Here is an 8,949-nt window from a genome sequence, read left to right on the forward strand (position 1 = left end):
AATCTGGTTTCATAGTGCCCAGCAACTCAAATCAAATAATCACTTTTACCACATTAACCTAAGTATGATGTTAACTTTGTCTTCCTCATACATAGCATAGAATCATAGAATCACAGAATATCTGAGTTGGAAGGAACACACACACAAGGATCAAGTCCAACGCCTAAGTCACAAAAAGACCACCCAAAGATAAATAAATAAATACATACATACATACATCAGATTGTGTGTCTGAGAGCTTTGTCCAAATGCTTCTTGAACTCCAGCAGGCTCGTTGCCGTTACCACTTCTACAGGAGAGTCTTTTCCAGTGCCCAACCACCCTCTTGATGAAGAACCTTTTCCTGATATCCAGCATTAAAAATAAATAAATAAATAAATAAACATCCAGTCCACTAGAAATATAGAAAATCTATTTTTGGAACACCTACTTTTAATTGAGTGATTACAAAATGTTTTTTAAAAGTATGATATCAAAGATGTGTTATGGACTAACATGTCCCTTTCCTGCAGAACTGTAATAATAAAATATAGCTTGACATATATATATTTATTGTTATATGTAAAGATTCAACTCAGATAAATCATATTAAGTAGGAATAGTGTAAGAATAGCATTGACTGTATAATAATGGTACAAATAACGTGATAACAAGGATTTTTACTTAAAATTCTATACCTTTCCCAGGGAGTAGACACAGAAGATATATCTGATAGCTAATCAGTAGCTTCAGTCCATCAAAAGCTGTAAAAGTAAATGCTGTACTTAGATATCTTTATATAGCAGACATTTTGTATAGTTTGAATACACCCCTGTCACTATGCCCACTACGAAATTAACAAAAAAGCTATGGTCTTTTCTCTGGTCCTAAGGGTAAGCAGTACAAATGCATATAACTTGTAACTATATAAATAAGCTCTCTGCCTTCATTTTTCTGTCCTAGAACAGGAAGTCTCTGTCCGTTACAGCCCATTGAGAACAGTGGCTCACTAACGCCCAGGAATTGCATGCGACAGGCATCAATTCACAGAATCATAGAATAACTTACTTTGGAGAGGACCCCTGAAATTGTCTGGCCCAACCCCCTGCTCAGTGCAAAGCCAATCTAGTTGGTGTAGTCTAATAAAGTGCTAGTGATCATGATAACAACTTTGCAGTTCAAATTGTTGCAGCACAACATTTGGGCCCATCTCCTAACACTGACTATCAGATATATAGTTTGTAGTCCCATGGCAAATGTTTTGGCAGGACTTGATGCATGCTGGTGAGACTTCAGATGCTAATACCAATGTCATCCATATCATAGAGCAGAAGGTTTCAATTTCCAGAAAAAAGAGCCAGCTGTTTTCAAGAGAACTGATTTCAGAGGCACTGTATATCTCTTATCTCTTTATTCACTCTGTCTAGTATGCACTCCAAATTCTGATAGAAAAACTCTAGATATGGGCTCTTATCCTTTAGCTGGGACAGTCAGAATTTGCAGTGGAGGGGCAGATATGATCTCCAGAACTTTATTAATAATTATTTCAGTTCTGGAATCATTATTTGATAATGGCTCAATTAAAACTTGTGAAATGAGAACTGAGTAATGCTATCAACATGTTTAGACACTGAGACACTTCTATTATTTTGTAGCCAGCACAGAGCTTAAAATTGCTATCCTGTGATTCATTGCAGAATGACAGAGAGCTGAAATAGCTTAACAATATGTCAGCAACATCAGCTCTCCCCATTACATTTGAGATGTGCATGAAGGAGAAATAAACCAGCAATCTCGCTCCATTCTGCAAAGATAAATAAAATGTCTTATTTATTAAACATGTCAAGAAAGAGGAGTTACTGTGTGTCCTGAACACATGCAACAGGCTAAGATTTCCTGAATTTTAATCAGGGTCAGATAATGGATCTGTGGAAATGCCACAATAATTATCTGGAAAATAGCAAAGATAAAACCTGATTCTTGGTTGTGGTCCCTTTGAGAATCACTTGGTATACATCAAAGAGTAAATCCCAATTTGATAACATGATAACAGCATGGTACTTGGAGGCTAAGGTGCTTAGGAGCTTTGAAGCTTGAAAATAAGTCAATTTACTTGTTGCTAAGTTATAGAATTGCAAAAAAGTTATTCTGTCCTCACTTCCTCCTTCCAGGGGAAGGTTTGCTTAGCATTTGTGTGCTTTTATATATTTTTCTTAGTGCTGGACATTGAAAATACACTTCTCTGGAAGGCACTTTTCATTTGCTCCTTGAACTTTTTCTTCTGCAGAGCACAGACCTTTACCAGTTCAGATCAGATTAATCTCTGATTTCATTACTGGTAAAATTCACAGGAATGAACAGAAGATGTATCTACATCACACATTAAAGAATGTTCTTGGTTTATATGTTTAAGCAAACCCAAATGACATATATGCTTGCAATATTCCCTCTGTATGAAAACTTCAGAACAGTTATTCATTTCTTCAGTCTTTATTCTGAGAGTATATGTCTTTTGGTACTTAAATACGATGCTTCTTTACATCAAAGTTCAGTTAGACAAGTTTGAACTTATTGACTTATTTTTCCAAATATTATATATTTTTCCACAAATCCATCTATCCTGATTCTTAGACCTTTTCTGACAATTTTAAGCTCAAACTCCTTCAGCCAGTTAGTTCAATATGAGATATTCAGAGGATAAAATGACAGATAAAGTTATTGTATCATGTGGATCAGTAAGGTATTAATATTTGTCTTCATTTCTGCTTGTTTCTTAGCTGCAAAAGAAAGTCTAGGTAATATTTAAAAATATCAATTAACATTTAACCACTTATAATTTAATGTCAAGTATGTGAATGTTCAGTTTCAATATATTTTATTGTAAAGTGAAAATAATTATTCTTTGCAGAGTTATAATTTATACACCAGGCTTATCCTTCTCAAACATTTTCATCTACAAAGTATAAATATGTGAAATTCACAAACATTGATAAATTAGTGCTGTTCTATTGCATGTTAAATTAAAGATTTATTACAAAAATGTGTTTGCTTTAAGTTAGCATATTCAGCATCCTTTAGAATGCTTATGATTACTTTTAAGTGCTAGAAGCTATCAATGGATCAGTAATACACAAAAACAATTAAAAAGCATCATGAAAGAGCAGATAGCTAATAGCAATATAATAACTCTTAGAAGCAATATTTGCACCTAAATATATTTACATAACTGAATAATCTGACTTCATTACCAAATTTACTTAATATATTATTCATGTAATGGTCAAACCCAGACCTGAAAAAATGTAGCAAGAATATCAAAATATGTTCTAGAAATTATAAAAACAAAACAAAACATATTAAATACATAAATATCTAAATGAAACCAAGATAAATAAATTTAAAAATATTAATTTCAATTATCAATGATCAATTTCTACTGAATGATGAAATTTCGTTCTTAGGAAACAAACTTAAAGTCCTGATTCTGTTTTTTATTTTTTTGTTATTGTTGCTGTTGTTGCTTGTTGGGTTTTTTGTTTGTTTGTTTGGCTGTGGCATTTCTCTGTTTCCTTTGTTCAGTCTCCTAAGTCTAGCTCTGTAAATAATTTTGTTGTGAATATATTATCCCTGTTTCTATGTGTACCTCAACTATAAAAATGTCTTGAAGGCTCTGCTGGTAGTCACATTCAACACTGCCTATTGAAATGAATAATAAGAAAAGAATAAGTTAGAGGAGTCAATGAATGGAAGATACATCCATAGCAGATTGGAGTCTTGGGTTCTGATCCAGACTCCAGGCATTGTACATTGTCTCTATTTATTCTTTATTATCAATCTATTCATTTAAGTGACAAATTTAAATAAGAATTGCAAAAGCTGTCCCAAGAATCTAGGGTCCACTGGCTTCCTAATCATCTGTTTATTCTACTGAACCACAATATTAGGTTTCCCAATATTAAATCTTATTTAATGTCATGACTATGATATTCAGCATCCTTGTCTAATGTCTAGCCTAATACTTAGGATTGTGTCTGGTACGAACTAGCTATGACACAGTTATGTTTCCAGAAGTTCAGGTGAGCTAAGAATCCTTTATCTATTTCCTTGGCAAATGCTGGAAATTGAAAATGGAAAGTCATTAACCTTGTAATGGATAAGAATCCCCTAATGTATTTAAATGTCTTCTTGACCATTTCTGAACTGCTCAAACTTCTAAGCTCCAGCTCAAAATGGAATTCAAAATTCTAAGTTCAAATACCAGTTTTGCTGGATGTGCAAGAGCCTGTCCATCAGTACTTTGTTGACTTTGATGTCCTAAATGGAGATAGGAATATCAAGGCTTGGTGTATATTCTGAACGACTGAGCCTAAGCTTTTGCTTTCCACATGATGACACTTTATAAGCTGTAAGAGGAGCCTAAATACTAGATAGGTCTCAGAGTTTTGATTTGATCTAATGAATATATTAAAGTCATAGAAGGTAAAAAAAATTCAACATGACACACTTGCTTTCAAAATAGCCAAAATTAATAGATAGGAAATACAAGAGGAAGTAATCTGTATTCAAATTTTCACACTGGTTTACATAAAAGAAAGATGTAAAAACAAGTCCATGCATTATCAGATAGCAGCCATAATCCTGAGTTAATGCCATGGGGACAGTAACAGAAAACAATGCATTTGGACAATATCAAATTTTCTTTGTCCCTGAAATCACATACCTCTCCTCTGCACTTCTAATTGTCTACATTAGTAATCAGGTATTTATTTGTATTGCTCAGGTACTTGTTTGATTTCTCAACATGTTGTACAGATGGTATAAGTAGTAGAATGAGCACCATGCTCTCTACTATCAAAAAGACTCCTGAAAGTGAGAGATTGCAGCATTCAAATCGTAACATTAAAGTCATTTTGTGACCTAGCCCTTAATCTCTCTGTGATTAAGTTTCCCATGTGTAAAACAGTGATAATTGTATTTGCCTATCTCATAAAGGAGAGCGTAAGGATAAGATGTTGAAATGCAAAGGTGCTGTGGTTAAGTATCAGACACGGACAGCTACAGAAGATGAAGAAATTCCAAAGGCAAAGGTCCTACAATGATAAGAAAAAATGGATCATGAACCAGTCACATTTAAGAAACAATGCAGATTTAGGAAACTACACTGATGTGCATTTCAAGCCTAGAGACTAAGGAAGTAATGGTAACACTTTCACATAAAATCTTATTTTTAAAATAGTCTTGATGCATGCCTACATGATGCATGCCTACCAAAATGTGCTTAAATTAATATAGTACAAAAATGTTAAATATTTTTTAAAAGTGCCTGCACTTTTTTTTCAGGAAAAGAGAATACAAAAACACCTATCCCTTTCATCTGTAGACAACAGTTCTCTCCTTTTCTAAAAAATAAATTAAATTTAAAAATCACGTATAAATGAAAATATATGCTTTTCCTGAATCACAACAATCAGTATGTCCCATCTTTTGATATCAAGAATTTGATATCAAGTTTCCCATTGTCCTGGATCATGTAGCAGAACAACTCTATTGCAAGCAGGGTGGGAGGGCAAGTATGTATTTCAGTCTCTCCTGCTAACATCTTTTTCCAGTTGTATAAATTTTAGTATTAACTAAAAGAAATTATATATCAAAAAGTAGTTGCCTCTAGTCTTAAGAATTCACTTTGTAAAAGATAGGAGAAGAAAAGGCATCAGATTGTTTATCTTTTTGCTTAATAAAAACTCCAGCAGAACTCTGTTCCAAATGAAGTGAAAATGCTTCTTACAGGGAATGGCTTTTTATTGCCATGTTTTGAAATATCACGTCACGTCCTAGACATATTCTCAAAAAAGCAATCAGCAGCCAATGCCTCATGACCAAATTGTTATATCTGTCACTAAGCAAGAAAGCTGGCTTTAAATTCACTTTACTTATTATATGGCCCATAAAAATCTCAAACTTTTTGTGAAAATGAATTAATAAGAATTTTGGAACGCATTGTTGTTAATAGATAATTGCCAAAATAGATTAACCAATTAAGTGAAAAAATGCCATATAGATAAAATAACACCATGCACAGGAGAGGTGATATTATAATTACATCTATGAACCTTAGATAAGGTAAGAAAGCAAAAAAAAAAAAAAAAGAAAATTAACAGATGCCTAAATTTTTGATGTAACCAATGGGTTAACTGATGTCAGCATTTTAAGCACTCTGATTTTAAGTACTTAAGGGTACTACCTGAAGAAATGTCAGTGCTAAAGTACATTTATTACCTCAGTGGGGTAATATAGATTCACTGTTACTCTTGGAGTTTTGAGCTCAATAGCTTTTACAGAAGCACAGATGTTATATAAATTATATATTTAATTATATACTTTAAATGGTTTCACCTTAATGAGTTTAAATAACTCTTGTCAAGATGTGCATTTTAGATGTTTGACCTACTAATGAATTTCAAAACAGGAAATTACTTAAACATTTAAGGAGATAGAGAAATTGATTGTAAAGGAAAACATAAAAGCTTGAAAACATAAGAAGTTTGAATTTTTCCACTGGTTATATTTATTTGGCTAGTGACTATAAGGAAAACTAGTAATCGGTTATTTCAATATTATTTTTTGCCAGTATTTTCATGAACTCTTGGCACAAATTCTCCTCAATTATTCCACTGAAATGAAGCCACATTTGTTTATTTGAAAGTTTTGTCAAATCCACTTTTTTAGTAATTTGGGGGGGGGGGGGAAGAATATCATAGGCATGTTTTCTGACACATGCAGAGCACTCTCTACACTTCTGAAGTGCTAAGTTTCTAAAATTTGCTCTACTAAGAATGTTTAAGACATGCACTGAAAGATAAAAAAATAACAATAAAAAAGGCCAAAGTTTGACAATTACAGTTATTAAAAGGTAAATGATTAAAGCAATAGATCTTGCTTTTCAGGTCAGAAAATAACTTGAGAAGACTGGTACTAGTAAATGTGTAAGACTGATTACCTTGAGATGAATGAGCAAAACTGAAGGAAATGACTTGATCAAACTCTTAATTGGAAGATGCTTCATATTTCAAGAATTTCTTGTCATGAAGTAAGACAAGATGGTCAGTAGTCCACTGGAATACTTGCGAGTGATTTGAAAGATGCAGGTTCAAGTTGAAATAACTCATGGCTCAAGGTAAGGACAAGGAGATCACTTAACAGGTACCATCACAGGCAAAACAGATTTGACCTGGGAAAAAATAATTTAATTTATTGCCAATTAAAATATATTTGAGTAATGAGAAACAAAAGTGAAAATTATTACACCTTACTACCACCTCCCTGCCTCCCCTACACTTTCTCAGTCTTAACTTCACTTCTACATTCTCAACTCTACCTCCTTCCATCCTGAGCAGAGCAGGGGGGTTGAGAGTGAGTACGTAACAACTCCCCTTTGCCTCTCCTTCCTTCTCATCTTTTTTCCCCTGCTCCAGTTCGGGTCCTTCCCACAGGCTGAATACCTGTCTTCTCATGTATGAGGTCCTCCATGAATGCAGTGCAGCTATATATTCAATCATGGTGCTCTCTACCAGCTGCAGGGAAATCTCTGCTCTGGAACTTGGATCACCTCATCCCTGACAATGGTGTCTGCAATGTTGATTTTCACACCTTTTTTTTTTTTTTTCTTTATTCCTCTCCACTCATCAGGCAATTTTACTCTTTCTTAAAAATTTTTTCACAGATGTGCCACCACCTTGGCTGATGGGCTCAGCTGTGTCCAGAGCTCCATTTCGGAGCTGGTTGGAAATGGTTCTGTCCAGCATGGTTGCAGCTCCTCATCTCTTCGAACAGAGGCCACCTCTGCAGACCTCCTAACACTGCCACTTGCTTTCAATGCAATACTGATTTCAATAACAACATATTTAATCAAATTCAGAATTATAGATTTGTGTGATTTTGATCAGTTCTTTATTGGCATGCATCATCAAATGTCCATTTGCTACCTATTAACACACATTGTTAGAAGTTCTCAGTACTGGTTATTTTTATGTTTATTTGATGGTTTTGCTAATCTAATATTAAGATGAATTTATTTATTCCAAGATTTGTTATAGTTTTATGCATGTAGAAATATCAGCCATAAGTAAGGATACTATAAATAGATGACTGTGTCCAAGAAAAGACATGAAAATTTATAGCAAGTAAATATACACAAGGTCTTATGGAAATTGAAAATATAAATAAAGTGTAAATTTTTAACTCTATGGTTAGTTAAACATTGCAATGACTTATCACGGAAGAAATTTCTCTCTTACAGAAAATCTGTAAATTGAAAATCAGACATCTATCACAGTAAGTGATAGAAATAAATATTGGCTATCCCTGCCTATGTTATTTATACATTAAATATATTTTTCTTATTCCATTTCTTCTCTGAAATTAATAAACTAGTCTGTACTTCAGGTATGGTGAAATACAATGGACTAAACAAAGATATAACAACTCAAGTGAATGAAATTCTCTTTGAGAAAGGAATTCTGTTTTGTTGTTCTTGTTTTGCACGCAAACCTTCTATATGCATGGAAATAAACTATCCCCTGCTCAGGAGGTATATGCTTCAGTGCCAGAGCATCAACAGTGTTACAAAGAGTTGTAATTCCTGATTAAATGAAAATTATGTTTCAAAAGTACAAACCAAGAGAACATTCAACAGATGTGATAGCAGAAGCTCTTTGCAGGGCAAGCCAATGGAGAAATCATAAAAATTCTTTTTTCTTTTTTTTTTTCTCTTTTTTTTTTCCTTCTTTTAATTAAGAAGTGAGTGCTGGGTCCTGCTCTTGGGGCACAACAACTCCATGCCACACTACAGGCTGGGGGAAGAGTGGCTGTAAAGCTGCCTGGCGGAAAGGGACCTGGGGGTATTGGTCGATAGCTGGCTGAAAATAAGCCGTTAAGACATGGAAGTTGCTGGGTGTTTGCTGTTGCCGGGCA

At 33.9% G+C, this 8,949-nt stretch overlaps 1 long non-coding RNA gene across 1 annotated transcript; it reads right to left on the bottom strand.

The window, feature by feature from the left end:
• Positions 1-942: 942 nt before the first annotated feature.
• On the bottom strand, positions 943-7,659 carry LOC308192731. Its single transcript, XR_013949054.1, has 3 exons — positions 7,355-7,659; positions 6,977-7,207; positions 943-5,069 (listed from the first exon to the last, which is right to left on the bottom strand). It is a non-coding gene; the product is annotated as an uncharacterized lncRNA (long non-coding RNA).
• Positions 7,660-8,949: the final 1,290 nt, after the last annotated feature.

The sequence above is a fragment of the Anser brachyrhynchus genome (assembly GCF_964034855.1).
Source record: "Anser brachyrhynchus genome assembly, chromosome: 3".
Classification (NCBI taxonomy): domain Eukaryota; kingdom Metazoa; phylum Chordata; class Aves; order Anseriformes; family Anatidae; genus Anser; species Anser brachyrhynchus.